The 26,269-nt window shown below is 39.9% G+C and overlaps 1 long non-coding RNA gene across 1 annotated transcript in view; it reads left to right on the forward strand.

Annotated features, from left to right (window-relative positions):
* The first annotated feature begins 237 nt into the window (after positions 1–237).
* LOC132660057 (uncharacterized) overlaps positions 238–26,269 on the forward strand; it is a 50,163-nt gene continuing 24,131 nt past the window's right edge. Inside the window, exons 1-2 of the long non-coding RNA XR_009601243.1 lie at positions 238–10,306; positions 11,320–13,413. This is a non-coding gene — a long non-coding RNA (uncharacterized LOC132660057). The remainder of the gene's footprint in view (positions 10,307–11,319; positions 13,414–26,269) is intronic.

The raw sequence follows: 26,269 nt of genomic DNA on the forward strand, positions 1-26,269 counted from the left end.
TATTGGCCGAGCCTCCTGGCGTCACGGCGCTCACTCCGCCCCCCCCCGCCCCGTCCCTCCCTCCGCGGGGCGCCCTAGGGGCCGGCAGATGCCGGGAGGACCTTGTCCGAGCCCCTCCCGCGCCAGCCGGGCGGATTGGATTGGATTGGACCCTTTGGCTGTGACCAAATAAACCAAACCCTAAAGGGGGCTGGTGGCCGGAGCGTGGGGAGGCAAGGTCTGAGTGCCCAGTCAACCATTCCCTCTTAGAGCAAAGAGGAGGCTGCATCAGAAGTGTTCTGGTCCCTTCGTCCTGTCAAAGATAAGCAAACAGGTGGCCTTGTCCGGGAAAATGTGAGTATGGAAACCAACTCATACTTTCAGGTCAAGAGAATAACATAAATTGAAACGCTTGAGTGCGTTAGTTAAAAATGTGTCCAACGCACCTGCTTCCTGGCGCTGTCAGGAGGAATGTTACACCAAGTGGCCCTTAAGTGAGTCCCTATATCTAGGAGGATGACAATATGTGGTGGCCAGAACTTTGATCCTGCAGAAATTGATTAGCAAGGAAGAAAAACTAGTGCTTTCATCAAAAAACCATTTGCGGTTTGTGGAAACCCAATTGTAGGAATTTGATGCTGATGATTTTAACAGTGACATGCTAAGTACCTTTCCCCTGATGTTGCTAGAGATTGTGAAACGTTATTGATCAGCTGGACTCTTAACCAGTGACATCTGCTTTGACTGTGTAAGATTTTTTAAATGGACCTTTTTTTTCTCATTAGGGCGATTATTTCACAATGCCAAAGGTGAGTTTTAAAACATGTATCAAATTAATATTTTATGATTTGCTCCAGAGAGATTCTTATGCTGAATTTCTCACATATAGACAGATATTTAAAGGCTCAGGATCAGACACACTAGAAGGGAAGTCCCTGGAACTGATCTATACTAATAAATTGGCTCAGTCATTATTACTAATTTCTATTTATTGGATGTCTGCTTCAGGCATGGCCCTATTCTAAATGTTAAGGAAAGAAATATGGGAAATACCTAGCCTTCTAGGAACTTTTAGTCTGAAATGTTGGTGTAAGTGGGGTTTTTAAAAATAGTTATTGGACCTCTATATACACTAAATATCAAATTATACTGATCAACAAATATGAACCTGCCTTGGAAAGCCTCTTTGTCACTCTCCTAGTATTTATTGTAAGTGCCCCCCACACCCCTGCAAGATCCTATAATATTTTTTCCCTCTAACTGCTCTGCCCACTGTCCAGTGATATTTCCTAGTCAGAATTATCCACTAGGTCTCAAACTATTTCAAGCTGGAGACATTAAAAGATGACCTTGGATTTAACAAATGAAAACAAAGATACCAAGTGAAGTATTTTTAAAATGGAGGGATTCAAAGGAGATGCTATCCATAAGATTTTTTTTTCAGTAGCCCTTGCAAAGATTAATATATTTCCCAAAGCAATTTCTAATGAAATTTTTATCCTGAAAATGAACATTTTCTTATAAACACTGCCACTAGGCATTAGCACTTTTGTTACCGATTACCAGTACAAGTAACTGGTAGTTATATATTATTGGATAATATATACATATATATTGGATTTGTTATATATTTACTTGTAAAATGGAGGCCATGCATTTCAGCCAAATGCCCAAAGGTAATACAAGGAAGCTTTAAAATCACGAACACTATACAAACAGTTTAACAGTGAAATGTAGGTAGTTGGCAGAGAGTTGGTTATCAGTAGAAATGGGAGAAGAGGGAATAAATTAAAAGAGGAGGGCTATATTCCACAGAATTAGTAGTATAAAATGGTTCAGCAGTGAAACTATAGGCATTCACAGCCAGGAATTACAACAGCATTTGGTTTAAACCCAACAAGGAACTCATTTTCACCTTGGACTCACCGTGGGAGTTGTTGTTGTTGTTGTTGTTGTTGTTACTCGCTCAGTCATGTCTGACTCTTTGCTACTCTTTGAGACCCCATGAACTGTAGCACACCAGGTTTCCCTGTTCTTCACTGTCTCCCAGAGTTTGCTCAAACTCATGTCCATTGAGTCAATGATGCTATCCAACCACCTCATCCTCTGTTGCTCCCTTCTCCTGCGCTCAGTCTTTCCCAGCATCAGAGTCTTTTCCAATGAGTCAGCTCTTTGTATAAGGTGGCCAAACTGTTGGAGTTTCAGTTTCAACATCAGTCCTTCCAATGAATATTCAGGATTGATTTTCTTTAGAATTGACTGGTTTGATCTTCTTGCAGTCCAAGGAACTCTCAAGAGTCTTCTCCAGCACCACAGTTCAAAAGCATCAGTTCTTTGGTGTTCAGCCTTCTTTATGGTCCGACTCTCACATCTGTACGTGACTACTAGAAAAACCATAGCTTTGACTAGACAGACCTTTGTCAACAAAGTGATGTCTGGGAGTTGCTTTCTATCAAAAAGCCAAGGAATTTTTTCTTTTTTTAAGTTCTCCATTTCTAGGGCAGTAGCAAAACAGAGAACCAGACGAGTGAGATACACAGCACCAAAGACTGAAAATACTGCAGGGCTACAGACATATGTAGTCACTTGCCAAGGGTAACAGGTAAACTAACATTAGGCATTTAACAATGGTAATTGGAAAAAAGTGAATTTCTCTAAGTGTACTTGATGGAAATTTTTTATTTGCAATCCAAACTTTGGAGGAGATTCTGGATCAGGATAGACATAGATAATAGCAAGATAAAAAATAATAATAAGATGGACACAAGAAAAGTCTCCTTGTTCCGCTCCTAATTTCTAGAAGTTACCCTATGGAGTCAGTGCAATCCTGAGATGTCTCATTAAATCCCCAAAATGTAGGGAGAAGTGAAGTGAATGGAGGCCCTTACATTTCTTCTGTTCTGAATGAGGAGGAATGGAACAAGAGAGAAAACAGGAGAATGTGAACCCGGAGCTGACTTTCTGAGATGGAAGGGAAGGCTTGAGGGCAACCTCACTGAGTTGAGAAAACTATCCCCCAGCCCACAAGTATCTCACAATGGAAGAACAGACATACCCCAGCTAATCACCTGTGCTTGGCTGTTGTTGATGTTTAGTTGCTCAGTTGTGTCCAACTCTTTTACAACCCCATGGACTGTGGCCCACCAGGCTCCTCTGTCCATAGGATTCTCCAGGCAAGAATGCTGCAGTGGGTTCCCATTTCTTTCTCCAGAGGATCTTCCCAACCCAGGGATCAAACTCATGTCTGTTTTGTCTCCTACATCGGCAGATGGATTCTTTACCAGTAGCGCCACCTGAAAAGCCCAGGACCTTGGTAGAGGATCTTTAATACCATCTTGGAAGAAAGGGCAGATGCTAAATAGAGAATGTTAATGGGGAGTCCAACCACCACAGCTGAATTCTGTCCTAACTGTCACAGTCCCTCACAGAAAAAGAGATAGGACATAACCTCCTCCAGCCCCAAACTGTAGCTGAGTCAGGAAAACAAACAGGTTTTGCTGTAACAGAAAACACAAAAAAGTCATCCTTGATAATATGAGGCGTGGATAGGAGGCAGAGAAGCAGCAAACATACAATCCCTAGAGAACAAAACTAAACAAAGAAAGGTAATAATGTAACATGTGAAAGCTACATAGAAAAAAATTCAACAGAAAAGACAAACTCGTTTATAGAGTTTAGAAAATAGAAGAAAATTCCTCACAATGATTTTGTGTGTTTGGTGTAATATGGACACTCAGTGCTGGGCAGACTGGGAGCATCCAGGAGTTGAGTAGGAGGCAAGATGGGTGGGTCACTGGCCCACACCTGGCCCCAGGAGGGGATGCTGGAAGATGGGGGCAGGCCCAGGCATGCCAAGGGAAGTACCAGAAGGGTGGCCTAGGCAGGCAGACAGACCCTCCATCTTCAGAGATCTGTAGGCCAGCCTTGAGGAGGTATCTAAGCCAGGTGGTGACTGCTCAGGCCTGAGCCTGGCTCAGAGAGGCAGGGTTGGGGCCTGGCTGGGGGATCCCAGAGCTTAGGGGCTGGCATCACTGGGGGCTTCCTCAGTTGGAATCAAGCAGCTCCTGGGGGCAAACTTGGAGGTGGCCGTTCTCTTCTAGGTGGTCCAGACAGGTGTTGATCTGGTCCAACATGGAGTTGATGGCAGCTTATTCTGCTTGCCCAAAGCCCTCATCCTCACCTTCCACACACCCCTCTACTTGCATGCCCAGGTCCACGTTAAGGCTGACATTGCAGGCTCAGGCACCACAGGGGCAAAGTAGCAATAAAACACAGACACTGTTAGGCAGATAGCCCGTGTGGGGCAGAAGGTGAAGGCTCACAAATGTTCTCTGCTACAGAACAACTACAAAAGTTCAGTAAGACCAAAACCAAGATAAGAAAATGATAGAATTGAAAAAGGAGTTGCAGATCTAAGGAAATAGAAGACCATCATTATATAGGATTATTTAGAAAGAAAGTGAAAGTCACTCAGACGTGTCTGACTCTTTGTGACTCATGGACTATACAGTCCATGGAATTCTCCAGACCAAAATACTGGAGTGGGTAGCTTTTCCCTTCTCCAGGGGATCTTCCCAAGCCAGGGATTGAACTCAGGTCTCCTGCATTGTGGGCAGATTCTTTACCAGGTGAGTCGCAAGGGAAGCCCAAGAATATCAGAGTGGGTAACCTATCCCTTCTCCAGCGGATCTTCCCTCCCCAGGAACTGAACCAGGGTCTCCTGAATTGCAAGTGGATTCTCTACCAACTAAGCTATTGGGGAAGCCCGATTAGAAAGAACCATGTACAAAATAGACCCTGCTGAAAACATAATTATTGACGTGAAGAACGGCATGGGAATGAATGCAGAATAAAAGATAAAGATGAAAGCTGTTAGAGAACAAAGATGATCTAGCATAAGAATAATTAGGGTTTCTGAGGTAGAGAACCCAACCAGTGAGAGGATGTAGTCAAATATATAAAGTAAGCATATTTCTCGTGTGGAAATAAATGCTTATATTTATATTCAAATGATTTTCAACAAGGGTGCTAAGACAACTCAGTGGGGTAAAGAAGAGTCTTTTCAACAAATGGTACTGGGACAATTGGATATCTCTTTGCATCTCTATCTCACACTGCCTATGAAAATCAGCTCAAAATAGACCAAAGACTAAACCTAAGAGCAAAAATTACAAACGTTTTAGAAGAAAACATACGCATCCATCTCCATAACCTTGGGTTATGCAATTAGATTTATTAGAAATGACACCAAAAGTGAAAGCAACAAAAGCAAAGATAAATTAGACTTTACCAAAATTAAAAACTTTATCGAAATTAAGATTGTTGTATTTCAAAAGACACTATCAAGAAAGGCGAAAAAACAACCCACAGATTGGGAGAAAATATTTGCAAATCATATATCTGACTAAAGGATATATCTAGAATAGTATCTAGTATATATAAGATGTCTTACTGACTTAATAATTGAAGGACCAATAACCTAATTTTAAAATGAGCAAAAGATTTGGATAGACATTTCTCCAAAGAAAATACACGTGTGGCCAATAAGTGCAAGAAAAGATGCTCAATATCATTAGCCATCAAGGAAATTAAAATTTAGGTATGGTTGACTACTACCTTACACCCACTAGGATGGCTATATTCAAAAAGATAGGTAATAGCAACTGTTTCTGAGAATTGAAGAAATTGGACTCTTTATAGACTTCTGGTAGGAATATAAAACAGTTCAGCTACTTTAGAAACAGTCTGGCAGTTCCTTAAATGGTTACGGATAGAGTTCCCATATAGCCCAGCTCATCTACTACAGGTATAAACCCAAGAGTAATAAAAACATATGTCCATAAAAAACCCTGTACACATCACTTCTCGGCCTTTTGGCTAAGATCAAGTGCAAAAACCTGTACGGAATGCTTATAGCACCAGCATTCATAATACCAAAAAGTGGAAACAACCCAAATGTTTATCAACTGATGAATGAATGAACAAAGTGTGATGTGATATATACATGCACCGGAATATTATTCAACTGTAAAAATGAAGTACAGTACTAACATAGCCTATAACATGGATGAAGCTTGAAGACATTGCTGCTACTGCTAAGTCACTTCAGTCGTGTCCGACTCTGTGCGACTCCATAGACAGCAGCCCACCAGGCTCCCCTGTCCCTGGGATTCTCCAGGCAAGAACACTGGAGTGGGTTGCCATTTCCTTCTCCAATGCATGAAAGTGAAAAGTGAAAGTGAAATCACTCAGTCGTGTCCGACTCTGCGCGACCCCATGGACTGCAGCCTACCAGGCTCCTCCGTCCATGGGATTTTCCAGGCAAGAGTACTGGAGTGGGATGCCATCACCTTCTATCCCAAGTGAAAAAAGCCAGGTGAAAATGGTCACATACTCTGGGATACTATTTTATGAAATGTTCAGAATAAGCAAATACATAAAGAGAGTAAATTAGTTGTTGCCATGGCCTGGGGGGGATAGGGAATAGGGAGTGACCACTAACAGGTATGTGGTTTCTTTGAGGGACGATGAACATTTTTTGGAATTAAATAGTGGTGATGGTTGTGTAACTTTGTAAATATATTAAAAATTACTGAACTTCACACTTGAAAATGATGAACTTGATAGTGTTTGACTTATATCTCAATAAGAATAGTTCTCTTAAAAATAAAAATATAGTTGGCAAAAAATATATACAGTTTTCTAGAACATATTGTTCTAGAAAAAAATTGAAACAGAGGCTTAACACCAAGTTGGATAGAAATCAAGGATAAAGATGGCTTCAAGGATAGGGTATTTTAAGCATCCAGGCAAAATACAAACCAAACCAAAACAATAAATTGCCTAAAGAAGGTTGAGAATAAGAATATAGCCTATCCTCCAAATTTTCCATAGCAACATCCATTGCAAAAAAATAAACAAAAATTTTGAGGAGATAGCTTTATGGCTTCAAGGAAAGTAAGTTATCCCCACTCAAGAAAGCATTCAAGTATAATGGTACACCACCTCAAACATACAAGAACTCAGAAAACACAACTCCTGTAAGTTCCTTATTGAGAAAACGACTTGATATGAGATCTTGCTAATTAAGAGATAATCAAAATAAAGAACTCAAGAATGGAGAAATGACTCTTTGTGACCCCATGGATTGTAACCCAACAGAGGACCAGGCAAGAATACTGGAGCGGGCTGCCATTTCCTCCTCCAGGGATCTTCCCAACCCAGGGATTGAACCTGCGTCTCCTACATCTCCCACATTGGCAGGCAGATTCTTTACCACTGCGCCACCTGGGAAGCATTTAAATATAAAGCCAATTTAAACTATTTAAATATAAAAACAATGCTAAGGTATAAAACCAGTAGGAAATAACTTTTGATATCATTACGAACAGAAAAACATGAACTGTATCAACCTGGACAACATAAGAAAAATAATACAACCAACCAAAGGGAGATAGGCACAGTCTTCATCCTTCTTAAAATGAAGTCAATAATATTATTTAAACTGAAACATAGTAGTAAAAAAAAAATCATCATGGTGTCTAGAATTTTTTTTTTAACTTCACAGGGATTGTTAAAGAAATATTACTGGGAGTGAAAAAAAAATTGTGTCAACTTGACTGGGTTAAGGGATGCCCAAATATCTGGTGAAACATTTCTGGGCATGTCTGGGAGAGTGTTTCTAGAAGAGATTAGCCTTTGAATTGGTGAACTGAGTAAAGAAGATTGCCCTCCCAATATGAGTGGGAATCATCCAATTCCTTGAGAGCCTGCAGAGAACAGAGAGACAGGGGGAAGGCAAATTCACTCGCTCTGCTTGAGCTGAGAGATATATCTTCTCCTGCCCTGGACGTCAGTCATCACTCAAGCACCATGGTTCTCAGTGGGCTTTCCAACTCAGATCATGGCTTACACCATCAGCCAGCTCCTCACTCCACCCCTATTCCCAAGACTTTGGACTCAGACTGAATCACAGCACACTGACTTTCCTGGTCTTCCAGCTTGTAGATGCCAGATCATGGGACTTCTCAGCCACCGCAACCATGTGAGCCAAATCCTATAATAAATCTCTTCTTGTGTATATATTTACATCCTATTGGTTTTGTTTCTCTGGAGAATCTTTACTAATACAGATTTTTCAAAATAGATTCCTTCAGATTTGCTTCAGATCCCCTTTTTTCCTATTTAATTTAAATAAAATGAATTTAAATGTTTCTGTTAAAAATAGTGTTTCTGGTAGGATACCATTTGGCAAAGGGTTTCAACCAACTTGTAGTGAAGAATCAGAAATTCACATTGGGATGCCACTGAATGGTATTCATAATTACTGATTCAATAAACTGCATATGGTCCTCATTCTACTGGGTTGATTCAGTCATAAATCACTTTAAAGTCCCAAGTACATGGGAATTCCCTGGCAGTTCAGTGGTTGGGACTCCGTGCTCAGCCTGAGTTCAATTTCTGGTGGGGGAACTAAGATTCCCCCAAACTATGCAGTGAGGCCAGAAAAGAGAAAAAAAGGCTCAACTACAGCATAAGCCCCAACTGGAGATTGGGTCCTGATGCCCACAGTCAGCAATCAAGTAAATGTCACTGATTTAAAATACTGAAGACTATTTTAGCCAGGTTTCTTCTCTGGGTGTGCTACATGTTAACCGCGGCATAGGAAATAAGGTCAGGGAGGACAGAATCCAAGTTTCCTAATGAGCTTTAAAAGAAAGTCAAGCAACAAAAGCTGTCACACCCTGAGTTGCCTTTGGGAGAATTCATAGAGAGAGCTGAATGTGAAGCATTCTCCAGCCTGTTTGATGATGGGGGCTGGGAGTGCAGCTTTAGTCCTGGGATCTCTTCCTCCAGTCACTGCCCTGGTTTGGGACCACCTGCACACCCGCCGTAAAACACAAGCCTCTTGACATCTGTATTCCATCTGACCTTGTCCATATCGGTAGGCACTGATAGAAGACTTCCTGGAGATAATTTCCCCTGTTCAATACTGGATTCCCAAACCAGAGGTGAACACTGAGATGGAGAATCCAAGCCAAGAAGGAGAAATTTAAAATTTCATGCCACGTGTTCAGTCGCTCAGTCATATTCGACTCTGTGACCCTGTGGAGTGTTGACCGTCAGGTTCCTTGTCCATGGAGCTTTCCAGGCACAAATATTGGAGTGGGTTGCCGTTTCCTTCTCCAGGGGATCTTCCTGACCCAGGGAATGAACCCACATCTCCTGCATTGGCGGGTGGATTAATTGTCCAAATGCTTTTACTTTGAACTGAGTCTTTCAGAATTTCAGTCATTTCCAGAGTCAAGTGTTTGTCCTTTTTGGTCTATCACCTACAAAATATTTATGGTTTTAAAGGTTAACAAAAATTAAACTTGTCATCTGCTCTGGCAGTTAATGAATTTCAGAGAGGGGTTTTACTGTCATGGAGAGGGATTGGCCCTGTGATGTCATCAGGGTTAGGTGTCACACATACATTCTACAAATATTCAGTGAATGTCTGTATAAACTGGGTAAGCTCACAAATTAGAAAAAATAAGGGCCAGCTCGTGTAGTGGTTACGAAACAACCTGTCACCCTCTCTGGGTTCATGCTGTCAGCTCCATTGGCTATCAGCCTGGCGACCATGGGCATATTTCCTAACTTCTTAAAGCCTCGGTTTCCTCATCCGAAAAATGAATATGATGATAATAGGACAGTCTTCTTAGACTTGTGAGAGTTTGAGATAATCTATGTAGAGAATTTTGCAATAGTACTAGAGACATAAAACTGAATGACAAATGTTAGCCATTGTTAATGGCAAAAGTGTTTAAAATACAAAAATACTACTCTAATTATAGAATTGGAATTGGAAATGAGTGTAAGTTCTAATTTACTTAGAGGAGCCTAAGTACAGACCAGAAAAAATTTACTGTTTTCTCTTATTAACTGAAAATCAGAAGTTGAAATAAAATATTTCTGAAATTATAATGTAAATCCATAAGAATATGATTTGCTTCAAGCTTTTCAGCAATAGATTGTGCTAAGTGAGGCAGAACTGCATTGGTATCTTTTTTAGCACACTTTGTGCAACCCCTGATCATGGAGGCACAGAATTATACTTTAGACAATGCATTTTGTTGAATATAATTTCCTATTAAATGCCTATTTGTTGAGTTCCCAACCAGGCCTTGTGAAATGGCACAGTTCGATAAGGAAGGCTTCAAATTCGTGTATGATGAGAACACTGGAGTGGTGCTCTGTCAGCTGAGACAAAAATGATCTGGACTCTGACCGCCATTTATCTGCAAAGAGCGTCGTCTCTAACCCAGCTGTGTCTGATGGCGAGGTGGTACATCCAGTCTTGCATTTCCACTGTTCATGCCTTTCCTCTGTTCCCCTCCTTCAATTAGTGTGGGAGCTATTTCTGGAGGACGCCTAGTTTATCCGAAGTAGAGGATTTGTTTTCTAGTCGGCAGATGCTTTCAAGTGGTAATTTAACTGTCAATGAAAAATAAATAAAAGGTGTTGTGAATTCTGTATGATCTTAGCAATTCTTGGAAGCTCTGTTGTTATTGAATGTATCTCCCTCTCAGCTGCCTGAGGAATGGCATGTTAATGTCACACATCATGCAGTTCTTTCCTGAATGTAATTGTTGTTTTTCTGATGCCATGCTTAGAGGTGTTCAAATGTTTGGCTTCTGGCAAATATTTCCTAATATATTTCCAAATATTTCCACTGTCATCATTCATGACAGTGATGGGTCTGAAGCAATTTTTAATACATTTTAAAATCCCACTAACTTGTTAAATAACCAGAGAAAGAATTCTATATAAATTGAAAATATCTTTATTACCACAAGAGGTGTCTGGGAAGATATATGTGAAACTGTAAGATCTGATGTTTTTAAAACCATGGTTGGTCCACATCTTAGAAGCCAGTCACGCATCAGAGAGGTGCCATATAGTGAGATGAAGCCTGGGACTGGGTGGACCATTGGTTTCTGCCAGCCACTGCTAAATGCCTACCAAATATTCTTTTTTTTAAAAAAGTTTTTGTTTTATATTGGAGTATAGCCGATTTACAATGTTGTGACAGTTTCAGGTAGACATATGCATGTATCCATTTCCCCCCAAGCTCCCCACCCATCCAGGCTGCCACGTAACACTGAGCAGTTCCCTGTGCTATTCAGTAGGACCTTGTTGCTTATCCGTTTTAAATATAGCAGTGTGTATGTGTCAATTCCAAACTATCCCTTCTCCACATCCTTTCCCCCTCCCAGCACAACAGTAATTTCATTCTCTAATCTCTGAGTCTATTTCTATTTTGTAGATAAGTTCATTTGTATCATTTCTTTCTAGATTCCGCATAGAAGGGATGTCTCCTTCTCTGTCTGACTTGCTTTACTCAGTATGACAGCCTTCGCAACCCACTCCAGTATTCTTGCCTGAAGAATCACATGGACAGAGGAGTCTGGTGGGCTACAGTCCATGGGGTCGCGGAGAATCAAACATGACTGAAGTGAATGAGCATGCAGGTCCATCCATGTTGCTCCAGATGGCATTGCTTCATTGTTTTTAATGTCTGAGTGATATTCCATATATGCCAAAGCCTTTGACTGTGTGGATTACAATAAACTGTGGAAAATTCTGAAAGAGATGGGAATACCAGACCACATGACCTGCCTCTTGAGAAATCTGTATGCAGGTCAGGAAGCAACAGTTAGAACTGGACATGGAACAACAGACTGGTTCCAAATAAGAAAAGGAGTACGTCAAGGTTGTATATTGTCACCCTGCTTATTTAACTTCTATGCAGAGTACATCATGAGAAACGCTGGACTGGAAGAAACACAAGCTGGAATCAAGATTGACAGGAGAAATATCAATAATCTCAGATTTGCAGATGACACCACCCTTATGGCAGAAAGTGAAGAGGAACTAAAAAGCCTCTTGATGAAAGTGAAAGAGGAGAGTGAAAAAGTTGACTTAAAGCTCAACATTCAGAAAACGAAGATCATGGCATCTGGTCCTATCACTTCATGGGAAATAGATGGGGAAACAGTGGAAACAGTGTCAGACTTTATTTTTTTGGGCTCCAAAGTCACTGCAGATGGTGATTGCAGCCATGAAATTAAGATGCTTACTCCTTGGAAGAAAAGTTATGACCAATCTAGATAGCATATTCAAAAGCAGAGACATTACTTTGCCAACTAAGGTCCGTCTAGTCAAGGCTATGGTTTTCCCTGTGGTCATGTATGGATGTGAGTATGGATGTGAGAGTTGGACTGTGAAGAAGACTGAGGGCTGAAGAATTGATGCTTTTGAACTGTGGTGTTGGAGAAGACTCTTGAGAGTCCCTTGGACTGCAAGGAGATCCAACCAGTCCATTCTGAAGGAGATCAGCCCTGGGATTTCTTTGGAGGGAATGATGCTTAAAGCTGAAACTCCAGTACTTTGGCCACCTCATGTGAAGAGTTGACTCATTGGAAAAGATTCTGATGCTGGGAGGGATTGGGGGCAGTCTGAGAAGGGGACGACAGAGGATAAGATGACTGGATGGCATCACGGACTCGATGGACATGAGTCTGAGTGAACTCTGGGAGTTGGTGATGGACAGGGAGGCCTGGTGTGCTGCGATTCATGGGGTCGCAAAGAGTCAGACCCGACTGAGCGACTGAACTGAACTGAACTGAACTGAATATTCCATATATATTACATCTTCTTTATCCATTCCTTTGTCAATGGACCCAACTCAATATTCTTTCTCCCCTTCTTATTTTCACTGACGTTAACTCCAATTTAATTCGGAGAGGCAGTGTGCCTGGACTTAGCTAAAAGCACATCGTTTCCAGTTTCCTGAAGCTGCAGTGCTCATTTAACATAATTGTGTTTAATGAGCTTATCAGTCGCTAGATGGCACTTCTGGGAAAGGCCTTTGAAAGGGTGCAGACAGGTGCTCAGCCAACACATGCCTCCTTCCCTTCACCTTCTTCCTCTTGCTAGGAATGCAGAGGCCATGCTACAAATAGATGAGGCATCAAGTGCCCAGAAGACCACAAGCACATGCTCAGGACAGCTGGGCAGAAAGAGAGGAAGATCCTAAGTCCCCGGTTACAGAGCAAAACCTCTGTTCCAGCCCTGGATCACCTCACCCCAGCCTGTCATTCCTTGAGAAAAGTGAAGCAGTTTATTGAGCAACTGTTGTCTTGAGTCCCTGTCCTTAGAAGCCAAACACAATTCCTAACCTGTAGTGGAATACTGCAAGCAAAATGGGAAACTGCACAGAGGGCTTTAAAGATCCACCTGCTGGAGGCTGGAAAGCTAGAAGTCCCTGTTTCAGCAAGTCACGGCATTTGGTCAAACTCTGAATAGGAAGAGAGATGGAACCTGGTTGGTGGATAGTATTGCTGAGTCATTCTAGACCAGCTCTGCCACCCCCAGAGCACTTATTGGGTAAGAAGAATGATCCTTTATATTTTCTTTGCATTTTAAATTATAGAGTGCATTCTACTTATGGCATATAAATGAGAAGAATTCCAAATACTTGGCATGGCATCCAAGATATGAAAACTATTTAGAAATTTCTTGAATAACTAAATGGGAAAATCTTATCATTCTATCTTTATCTCATTTCAGAATGTAGGTAAATGAGAATCCTGCTTTTGTTGGTTTTACTGTTACTTATCTGCCAATTTATTACACCTTGCTCCAGAAAAGTAAACAGTGTACAGATTGATTAAATAATTAGGTTGGACTTTGTCATGGGTAGTCCTAGACAAACTGTGATAGACAATGATGACGGCCCAGTCACTGGTACTTTGGACCTCTCTTATGGGCAGCAAAGCCTATTAATTAATCCTAATTAATACAAATTCTAATTAATACAATCAGAGCCAGACCTAAAGAAATGTAAATGTCAGTCATATTATGTTAGTATCCTGCGTGATTTTCCTGACTCCCCAATCTTTGACATCCATCGCTACTGTATAACTCTGGGTTGAAGAGGGGAAATCCCACATTTGAATAAAAACAACTCTGAATCTTTCCTGTAATCAGACCCCTTCCTGATGACTTCTAGCCTCACAAAGCTTTCTATTCCCTTCTGTAGCTGTCAAGGGCTCCATTTACTATGATTAGAGAAATGGTCTTGCTGCTCTCCTTGACTTTCTGGGTTTTTTCTTGGGTGGTTCAGGGTTTGAATCTCTAGAGCTGACAACCAGATTCTAGTATAAGGCAACAACCATCCTTGTTTCCTTGGGACCTTTCCAGTTTTAACCCTGAAGGCCTAGAATTGCAGAAAACCCCTCATTTCTGATCAAATTGGGATGTTGGTTACACTGGTTACACTTAAAATATGTTATCCTGTTACTTTTCTCAGAGCTTCTGAGTTTTTATCTACAACTACCTTTCTGCTTTCTTTCTTACTTTCATTCTGAAGTGACATTTGTTGTCTAGTCTGTGCCAAGTATAATGTTAGGTGTTGGAGAAGTACAAACAGCAATAGGATTAGGACCTTCTTACCTACTAAAGGAGACAGATATATAACTCTCATTACAAAATAGTGTAATAAACTGAGCTAAAGAAGTAAGTGAGAAATATTTTTGAATACAGAGGAAGAAGTAATTTAAGGTACTGGGTGAGTTAGGAAAGGGCTTCATAGAGAAGAGGACATTTGATCTGCATCTTAAAAATGATTAAGTATTCATCAAGCAGGGAAGTTGTTGAGTAGTTTCTTCTTACAACTTAATCCTTTTTAAAAAATTTTTTCTTTTTAAGGATCCAACTCAAGAATATTTTTTTTTTTTGGGCCATGCCATGTAATATACAGGATCTTGGTTCCCCACTTGATTACTTACTCAGTTGCTCAGTCATGTTGGACTCTTTTGAGAACCCATGGATTATAGCCCAACAGAGGGCCAGGCAAGAACAAGAGCGGGTTGCCATTTCCTACTCCAGGGGATCTTCCTGACCCAAGAATCGAACCCACGTCTCCTGCATTGCCAGGCAGATTCTTTACCACTAGTACCATCTGGGAAGCCCCTTGTTCCCTGACCAGAGGTCAAACCCATTCCCCCCTCCCCCAAAGTGGAAGCTCAGTGCCTTAACCACTATACCACCAGGGAAGTCCCAATCCTTTCTTTTCAATGGAGCTTAAATGGGAATAGAAGTTCAGTATAAAGACCAGGAAATGGATTCTCATTATTCATGATTTCTTATTTTTTATGAAATTTTTATCTGTATCTTTCTCCAACCAAGAATTATGGTTTAGTAGTTCCAGCTAAAGAATGCAAACAGAAGTTGTTGAATGGATGGTAAGACTAATTAAAAGGGACAGACAGCTGGGGCAAGCCCTTCTGCCGTTTCCTCTTCCCTTTTCTGGAATTCAGAGGTGATGACTGGCACTCCTACAGACATCTTGAACTAAGAGGCAGCTTTCAGAATGGTCACACTAATGATGACGGATCAGAAAGTGAGAGGAATCTGATCCCTGATACTTGTAGAGCAACCACAGGAGTTCTGGGCCATCTACCTCAGGACTTTTACAAGAGAGGAAACTCATCTTTTGTGTGTTTACAACCATTGCTGTTTAGGGGTTTGGACTGTATGAAGTTAAACCTAAACACAATGGATAATAGCAGACAACCTTTGGCCATGTTCCTCTTCACTCCAACTCGAGCTCCTATCGCCCTCCAAACACTGTCATTCTCCGGTAACTCCCACTCTTCTCAAGGTTAGCTCTGTTTGCCCACCACCTCAGCCATCTCTCTCCTGTCTATTTACTCTGTGAATTAGTTAATCTACCCACTCCAGACCTCAGCCTAGCTCAGTCCTAATGGTTGTGTTCTTTCTACTCCCCAAAACTATTCTTCTTATTGTAGATAATTTCCCCCTAAAAAGAGTTCTGTATTAACTCTAACATTTTCCCTCTACTACATATGTTATATCAAAAATCCCAAAGCTTTCTCAGCCAATTTTTAGCTATTTGCTGAAGTTCTGTATTATTTACTATCCATGGAAAAGCTTGGTCCACAAAGGAAACTCTCAACCAAAAACGTGCAGATTGAATTTATGGTGTTAAAAGACTTTTTGGTGCTATTTAGTTGCTAAGTTGTGTCCAGCTATTTTGCGACTCCATGGACTGAGGCCCACCAGGCTCCTCTGTCAGGCAAGAATACTGGAGTGGGTTGCCGTTTCCCTCCTCCAGGGGATCTTCACCCTCAGGGCCCGAACCCGTGTCTCCACATCTCCTGCATTCTTTACCACTGAACCACCTATGAAGCCCATGTTAGAAGATGATCTGAGGCACATTAACATTTCACGTTTATCTGAGCACATCAATTCCAGTTGGGCAGCACTAGACTAGAAGGGGTTTGGGTATGCCCCAGAAAGGAGTCAATGTAAAGACTTTTATAGAGAAGCCACATAAACAAAGCAAGAAAGTTATTTAATTGGTTGTAGCTTAAGCCACTGCCTTGTTGGGAAAGACTAGCTTCTTCTGTGGGCTTCTCTGGTAGCTCTGCTGGTAAAGAATCCACCTGCAATGCAGGAGACACTGGTTCAATTCCTGGGTCAGGAAGTCCCCCTAGAGAAGGGACAGGCTACCCACTCCAGCATTCATGGGCTTCCCTGGTGGCTCAGCTGGTAAAGAATCCACCTGCAATGTGGGAGACCTGGGTTCAATCCCTGGGTTGGGAAGATCCCCTGGAGGAGGGCATAGCAACCCACTCCAGTATTCTTGCCTGGAGAATCCCCAGGGACAGAGGAGCCTGGTGGGCTCCAGTCCATAGGGTCACAAAGAGTCGGACATGACACAGCACAACACATCACAGAGCTGGCTGTGTGTGAATGGCTGTCCTTAGGTTTTGATTTCTTAACCTTGAGGCATTTTCAGGTTAGAATTTGGTTTGCTTACTTAGGCAACTAAGGCATTATAGCCAACTCAGTCTAATAACCTTTCTGTTTAATTAATTTAACAGTCCAAAGCCCTAATAATTTCCTCCATATTTCATTTGCATAATATTAATTGCTTAACAATAATGTTGAGAAAGAATGCAGTTTGGCATTGTTGAGGAGGAAGACATTTTCCTCTATCCTTCTAGGTTCTTCTGGCTAGTCTAAGAATTAAATTGACATAAGATAGGTAAATAGGAGAAAATTAGACAAAATTTTAATAGCATGCATATATGGGAGAGACCCAGAAAATCTGAGTAAGTTATCAAAATGGCTGAAACCCTCATCTTAAATATAGGATGTTGGGAGTGGTGGTTTGGGATTTCAAAGGCAATTCACGTAGAGGTAGAAAAGCAATTGTTTGGTAAACAAATGTTTGCCAGGCCTGCAGAGACAACAGGACTGAAGAATTTCCCCAGCTCTTAGCTCAGATTCATTGCAGATATCTCTGATAAGAGCTCTATTCCTGTGACAGGCCTTTCACCTAAATTCTTCACACAGTTAGGGGGAAGGTCACAGTTTCTTCGAGTCTTATGGGCCTTGATAGTTTTCAGCTCAAAATAACCACATGCCAAAGAGAAATTTTAGGGAGGGAAAAGTTCTTTTAGGAAGTTTCAGGATCCACAAGTTAAATTGATAGATTGTTCAGTTCAGTCGCTCAGTCGTGTCTGACTCTTTGCGACCCCATGAATCACAGCACACCAGGCCTCCCTGTCCATCACCAACTCCCGGAGGTCACTCAGACTCACGTCCATCGAGTCAGTGATGCCATCTAGCCATCTCATCCTCGGTCATCCCCTTCTCCTCCTGCCCCCAATCCCTCCCAGCATCAGAGTCTTTTCCAATGAGTCAACTCTTCGCATGAGGTGGCCAAAGTACTGGAGTTTCAGCTTCAGCATCATTCCTTCCAAAGAAATCCCAGGACTGATCTCCTTCAGAATGGACTGGTTGGATCTCCTTGCAGTCCAAGGGACTCTCAAGAGTCTTCTGCAACACCACACTTCAAAAGCATCAATTCTTCAGCCCTCAGTCTTCTTCACAGTCCAACTCTCACATCCATACATGACCACAGAAAAAACCATAGCCTTGACTAGACGGACCTTTGTTGGCAAAGTAATGTCTCTGCTTTTCAATATGCTTTCTAGGTTGGTCATAACTTTTCTTCCAATTGCATCTCATTAAACTGGTCTCTTAGTCTGGTAGCTAGGGGAGTCTAGTTAAATTCACTGCAGGAGGCAGTGACATAGGTGGGCTCTCAAAGTTAGGCCAATAAAGTACAAATGGTCAGATATTTAATAAGAGGCATTTCCATGGAGACAAAAGAAAAACAAAGGTCAATGATTGGAGCAAATTATAAACCAGTTTCTGAACCTGGGACTGTCAGTTGAGAAAATTTCTGGATGTCAAAGCTGAAGCATCTTCTGCAGGTTAAAATGTCTCTGATGATGTCATCAGGTGTTCAGGTAAACCTTCTGAATGGCTTACACAGCATCAAGCATGAAGATTGCATAAGCATGTGCTGTTGTGGTGATCTCTTTCAAGTGTATATCAAGTTGTTCAGCTTCAAAGGACTTCAGAAAAGGGCAGCTTTAGTTCTTAATGATTCTGAGTCAAAAGTGGGAGAAAAATTGGAAATGTTACTTTAGAGTGTTGTCAAATTTTGGGGGAATCCAGAAGAATTTAGGATGCAGTACAGTTTATAGAAAAAGAAAACTTTAAAGTCGATTGGCAACTAGAGTCTAATATCCACAACTGTCTAGTATAGTTTCTTCTGAAACACAACTTTTTCTCCTTCAGATCACCCTGAGTTCTACCAAAGAGAGCCAAATTAAGACTTGTTTGCAAAATAAGTTTAGTCTTATTAAACTTGGCCTGCTTATTTATACAAGTTTAGCAAGAATAGCAATTGACCAAGTACCTGCATCTGCCAGGAACTGGCCTCCTTTACTCATTTATCTGATAAGGCTGCTGAGATTCCTGTAAGCAAGGTACCAGGCTCTTTTTTCAGGGGGATTTATGGCTCCATAAAGTCAACCTTCATTCCTTAAAACTGTCTTGTCATATTTGATTGACGTTTCAGTCAAAACCATGGTAATGTTTATAGCCAATCGTTTCAATTGTGTCTTCTTATAATAAAGAAGACAGATTTTAGTGAACTTATGTTAATAACTATATTGCCCTGAGGATAAGAATATTTACTAAGAGTTTCCAAATTTTGGAGGGATCAGGTAGGGAGAAAAAGGATAAATGTTTCAATTTTGCTTACAAATATAATTTAATAAATTGGTATAAATCATAGTGTAAGAGGAAATGTTTCCTTATATCTGGAAAACAAAAAATTTTTTAAACTAATATTTCAGACAAAAAGTCATACACATTATAATCATATTTATCAGTTTATTTAGTCCCATGTGGTTAATTCTTATTGATCAATCTTGATCTTCTTTTAGTAGTTTTATGGAACCATCAAGTTTTTCATTAGAGTTCTGTAATTCCTTGCCTAATTCAGTGGTATGATCTGAAAGTTATCAGAAAACTATATATGTCAAAAAGTCCCTTCTATGAATCTTCTTGAAGATGAAGCATTTTTGCAAAAGCATTAGAGTGAAATAATAACCATTTATAAATGACAAAAGACTTAAAATGGCATGGTTAGCGATCTGATCACAATGCAATTGACATAGAAATTTTGTTATTTCTGTGACATTTTAAGTTAATAAGAAGAATTGTGACTGACAATATTATATCAGGACATATCTAAATTTGGGGCTTCCGTGGTGGCTCAACTGGTAAAGAATCTGCCTACAATGCAGGAGACCTGGGTTTGATCCCTTGGTTGAGAAGATCCCCTGGAGAAGGGAAAGGCTACCCACTCCAGTATTCTGGACTGGAAAATTCCATGGACTGTATAGTCCATGGGGTTGCAACTGGGCAACTTTCACTTCATTTATCTAAATTTTACAAATTTCATATAATTTCTAGAACATTTATATTAATAACATTTATCCACATGATATAATCTAAGAAGTTTTATGAACATCCTTTGACAACTCCTCCCATGTAATTTAACATACTATTAATAAACAAGACTAGTTAGTTTAATATAGCTCTTTGAGATATTTCAGGGCCCTCTGAAACATCCCAAAGTTAGCTAGAGGTCAAAAGGACTTCAATATAGAGTTTAATTGCAGAAAGTTTGTCAAAGATATAAAAATTTTTTAAGCACTTGGTCAAATAGGATCATAGGTCACTGTGAAACAATATTTATTCATGTAATCAAAGTGACAATTAAAATCTTCAAAGGCAAATACAGAAAGCAGATTATTTAAAAGGTAAAAAAAATATTTACAATCTGTTATCAAGAGCAGATCAATATTCTAAGAAAACTCTGTTCCTCTTAACAGAAAGAAAACCAAATTCTAGTTTTGCACCAGCTTACCTTTAATATTAAAATACATTCACTCACCAAAGCTATCTTGAGAAAGAGGAACAGAGCTGGACGTTTCATGCGCCCTGAAGTTAAGGAATATAACAAAGATACAATAATCGAAACAGTATTGTACTGACACAGAAATAGGCACAGATCAATGGAACAGAATTAAACTTACACGTGTTGGCCAATAAATCTGTGACAAAAGAGGCAAGAACATACAATGGAGAAAAGATAATCTTTAATAAGTAGTGGTGGGAAAACTGGACAGCTATAGTAAAAGAATGAAATTAGAACATTCTCTAATACCATATAAAAAAATAAACTCAAAATGGATTAAAGACCTAAATGGAAGACCAGAAACCATAAAACTCCCAGAAGAAAACAGAGAATACAATCTTTGACATAAGTCACGGTAATATTTGGGGGGTTCTGTCTCCTTAAGTAAAGGAAACAAAAGTAAAAATAAACAAATGGAAACTAATCAAACTTAAAAGCTTTTGCACAGTAAAGGTAACCATCAACAAAACGTAAAGACAACCTCCCAAATGGGAGAAAATATTTGCAAATTATATGATCAGTAAGGGGTTAATATCCAAAATATATAAACAACTCATGCAACTCAATATTAAAAAAAAACCAAACAACCTAATTAAAAAATGGTCGGAAGACCTAAATAAACGTTTTTTCCAAAGAAAACATACATATGGCTAACGCATATGAAAAGGTACTCAACATCATTAATCATTAAGAAAATGCAAATCAAAACCAAATGAGATATTATTTCACACGCGTCAGAACAGCTATCATCAAAAGAACACAAATAATAAATATTGGCAAAAATGTAGAGAAAAGGGAGCCCTTGTACACTGTTGGTGGGAATGTAAATTGGAGCAGCCACTATGAAAAACAATATGGAGGTTCCTTAAAAAACTAAAAATGGAACTACCATATGGTCCAGCCATTCCATGCCTGGGTATATATCCAAAGAAAATAAAAACACTAATTCATAAAGATTCATGCACCCCAATGCTCTTAGCAGGGTGATGATGATAAAGTTTTTATTTTCTTAATTTTCTTTCACTGTCCCAATTTTCCTATCAGTTTAGGTACAGGATTTTATTGATTTGAGTCTGCATTTATTTGCATATCAGCAATTGACGAAGTCAATAAAATGGGGTATGGAATATACTGAAATATACTTACTCTTGACTCCTAATTGCTCTCTGTCCATTCAACTTCCCCAGATTATGCATTTTGATGTGCCAAAATTAAACTAAAACATTATTTGTTGGCAATAAAAAAGAGACAGTTATGGAGTAGCAAAATATGTCTTTATTTTTCTTCAATATTTAAATTATAAAAAGTTTCAGCAGTATCAAACAGTAAAGCTGAAAGAATTTTACAGCAAACACCTGTATACATACCAGTTAGATTCTACCATTAGTATTTTCCTATACTTGCTTCATACATAGCTATCCATCTATTTAGCATGCCCTCATCAATCCATTAATCCAGCTTACCATAGGTACTTTTCAAAGCAAGGTGCAGACAGTATACATCCCTTCTAAGTACTTCAACATGCATATCATTAATAGAATTCAATATTTTATACTTTTTATTTTGTTACAAAATTTATCTACAATGAAATGCACAAATATTAAATGTACTTTCACTGAGTTTTGACAAGGGCATGTACCCATGTAACCGAAAACCCTATCAAGATATAGAGCATTCCACTACTTCAGAAAGTTCCCTGCCGTGAACCTGCCTGTCTGCCCCCTTAAACAGACAACGAAGGAAAACACTGTTTTAATTTTTTCTACCATAAATGTCTTGCCTCCTGCAGAATTTCATGTAAGTGTTGGGGTACCATTCTCCCCTTACATTGCTCAGATTTCTGCCCATTTCACTACCAGAAGCACTAATGGCTTTTGTCCTAGACTCTTTCAAAGGATGTTTGTAATAGCAAGTGATTCTGGAATGCAGAGATGATGTCTGCTTCGAAAGCAAAGTGCAGATATGCTCACAGGAAAATACATGTTTAAATAATGTCTGAAAATTAGCTTCATTGGGTTTAGCCCACATCCCAAAGAAAAAGTAGGATGTGATCTCTGTTATCAGCTGACATAAGCTGTCAAGTTTAAATAAATAAAAAGGGGTGGTCATTGGGGAAATGAACCAGAGAAATTTAGTGGGGAACAGCACTTTAGGTACACATTGTCATGGAAGCTTCCCTGAACCTTTAAGAGGTAAGGATTGATATTCTCATTTTAGAGAGGAAGAAGCTGGATTTTGTTCTGACATTTGTCAGGTGAGTACCAGAAGCCCCAACCGGACCAAACCATCAGTCTAGCCACCATGAAAAAGTCGAGGATCAAGGTAGCAGCTTCTCTTTTCTGACTTCAGTTGTCTCTGTAAGACCGAGGATTGACAACCGTGAGCCTAGACGCTCACCTCGACTTTCACATTTTCATTCACACACTGTTTGTCTACTACCTGCTGCCTTGCCCCAAGATTTCAGCAAACCAAATTCCAGTGGAATGCATACCCATTTCCCTGTCATCAATGACCATCAGCAGCTTTGTCAATAGTGATCTAATGGCAGGTCTCCTTGCCCACCTCCCCTTCTGCAACTGTCCTGCTCTGATGTGACCAAAAGAGGGTAAGTTGCATTGGCGTCCCCATACTGGCCCCTGATACATGGACCCAGGTACTCCGTAGAAGGGCAGTCCCGAATGTTGACATCTGTGTGGAGACAAGTAAAGTGTGGAGACACTTTATTTTGCAAGTAAAGTGCTTTCAATTATTTGTTTTCATCAAAAATGAAAGGAGGGTCAGTTAATATATCACTTAATTTGTGATAGCTCATTATGTGATTTTTCATATATAACTTGGAGGCAAAGTAAATAATCTAGTGTTCTTAAAACAATTCTTGCTACTCCCCCTCTTCAGTGTTCATATCTATAAAGATAAAAATCGGAATGGAATGGATTCTGAATCTTGTCTCATTTAGCAATAAATAATATTCATCCATGGCCACATGAACTATGAGAAGGTGGAGGGCCAATTCTGTCACTAAGAAATAAATTTCCAAAAAATTATACTATTAACACTTAGCACATTTTGTATTTGTATTTGTGATATATTACTTCATGGAGAGAGAACTCAATCCAGAATAACTTGAAAAATTATTTGAAATATTTTATTAATTTAAATTTATACTCAAGTTCTTTTTGTACAGAGGCTTGGCAAGGGCAAACAACAAGAGACTTTCAAATGTGAATGCTGAATAAAGTTCAGTAGAGGGAAGAGAAATGGAAATATAAGTTTAAGAAAAAGATGAAGAAAAGGAAGAGCTTATTCAATATTTGTATTACTGAATGGTAGTACTTTAGTACTTATACTCCATTGATTACTCTCAGAATGCTGCTGTGGTTATATTTTAAAGTCCATGTTTAAAATACACTGCAAATATATCCTTTATAACCATTTATGCTTATAAAACTTTTAGTAATCAATCTAACAATGTGTGTGTGAAGCAGGGAAAAGGTGAGTCAGTTCAACCATTCAGTCGTGTCCAACTCTTTGCAACTCCATAGACTGCAGCACGCCAGGCTTCCCTGTCCATCACCATCTCCTGGAGCTTGCTCAAACTCATGTCTATCGAGTTGGTGATGCCATCCAACCATTTCATCTTCTGTCATCCCATTCTCCTACTGCCTTCAGTCTTTTCCAGTATCAGGGTCTTTTCCAAGGAGTCAGTTCTTCTCATCAGGTGGCCAACGTACTGGAGTTTCAGCTTCAGCATCAATCATTCCAATGAATATTCAGGACTGATTTCCTTTAGGACTGACAGGTTTGATCTCCTTGGAGTCCAAGGGACTCTTAAGAGTCTTCTCTGACACCACAGTTCAAAAGCATCAATTCTTCGGTGCTCAGCTTTCTTCACAGTCCAACTCTCACATCCATACATGACTACTGGAAAAACCATAGCTTTGACTATCCAGAGCTTTGTTGGCAAAGTAATGTCTCTGCTTCTTAATATGCTTTCTAGGTTGGTCATAACTTTTCTCCCAAGGGAGCAAGTGTCTTTTAATTTCATGGCTGCAGTCACCATCTGCAGTGATTTTGGAGTCCAAGAAAATGAAGTCTGTCACAGTTTCCATTGTTTCCCCATCTATTTGCTATGAAGTGATGGGACAGGATGCCATGATCTTCATTTTTTGAGTGTTGAGTTTTAAGTGAGCTTTTTCCCTCTCCTCTCTCACTTTCATCAAGAGGCTTTTTAGCTCCTCTCCACTTTTTGCCTTAAGGGTGATGTCATCTGCATATCTCAGGTTATTGATATTTCTCCTGGCAGTCTTGATTCCGGCTTGTGCTTCATCTAGCCCAGCACTTCACATGATGAACTTTGGATATAAGTTACATAATCAGGGTGACAATATATAGCCTTGACGTACTCCTTTCCCAATTTGGAACCAATCTGTTATTCCATGTCCGGTTCTAACTGTTGCTTCTTGAACTGCATACAGATTTCTCAAGAGGAAGGTAATGTGGTCTGGTATTCTCATCTCTTCAAAAAATTTCCACAGTCTGTTGTGATCCACACAGTCAAAATCTTCGGCATAGACAATAAAGCAGAAGTAGATGTTTTTCTGAAACTCTTGCATTTTTGATGATCCAACAGAAAAGGTAAAATGGTAGAAATTTCCAATGGAAAAGGAAAAACAATTATCCAAGGCAAAAGATAGAGGGACAGATAGATTTTCTAAAATTCTTTTGGAGGTACTGGAGCAAAAATGTTTAGTAATAACCTCTGTAGAATTTGGAAGCTTAAGTGGCAGAATATAACCTCACCTCCCCTCAACCTGTGCTGGGCAGTAGCCACTAACCAATGTGCTTTTAGAGCACCTGAAATATGGCTAGTCTGAAAAACCATATTTAGAAACAAATGCAATTAAGTACAAAATACACACTGGGTTTCAAAATTTAGTAACTATGTCATCAATAATTTATTTTATTTTCTTACTTTCTGGCCAAGCCACACAGCATGTGAGATCCTAGTTCCCCAACCAGGGATTGAACCTGTGCCCCCTACGAAGGAAGCAAGAATTCTTAACCACTGGACCACAGCAAACTCCCTCATCAATCATTTTTATATTGATTACATATTGAAATGATCATATATTGGGTTGAATGAAATATATTATTAAAATTAATGGCACCTGTTTTTTTTTAATGTGGCTACTAGAAAAATTTAAATTATATCGGGAGCTTGAATCTGTGGCTCATGTGATATTTCTATTGAACAGCTCTGTGCCAAGACAAATGTTTTCCATACCTCAGGCATCCCCAGAGCCCTGCAAGATTTTTGCAATATCTGCTCTTTCTGGTGGTATTATTATTGTGCACTTAATATTAACACATTTTTACTTAAAAAGTTATGTGTAAAGGAAGCTGCATATCATGGGGCTAATATATTAGCTCAAATTGCTAATAAACATTAAGTAAATATATAACCCTTAAAATACAAAATGTCTGTGTCTGAATGCACCTCTGAAATCATGTGATGCGGTAGGAACAGACCCAACTGCATTGGGAAACTCTGCCTGGACTGGGTAAGAGGAGTTTGGGGAGGGATTTCTCTGGATGATAGGTGTATCCTCAACAGTGCTATTTCCAGTCACCTAAAGTCTGGCCACCAACAGCTGCAGTCCTGGAGGAAGCAGAGTCAGATTACCACTCCATCCGGTGGAGGAGGTGTGAAGCAGCTCCCTTCACACCTTCATTACCTTCAGTCCCTTCATTACCCTTCACTCCCTTCATTACCACTCCCTAAGGGTGATCCAGACAGCTTCGACAACAAGCATCCCAGTGGCAATCAGGTGGCCTGAGTAACAGAGACCTAGTTCTATTTTCTACATC

This window comes from Ovis aries, chromosome 7 (assembly GCF_016772045.2).
Source record: "Ovis aries strain OAR_USU_Benz2616 breed Rambouillet chromosome 7, ARS-UI_Ramb_v3.0, whole genome shotgun sequence".
NCBI lineage: Eukaryota > Metazoa > Chordata > Mammalia > Artiodactyla > Bovidae > Ovis > Ovis aries.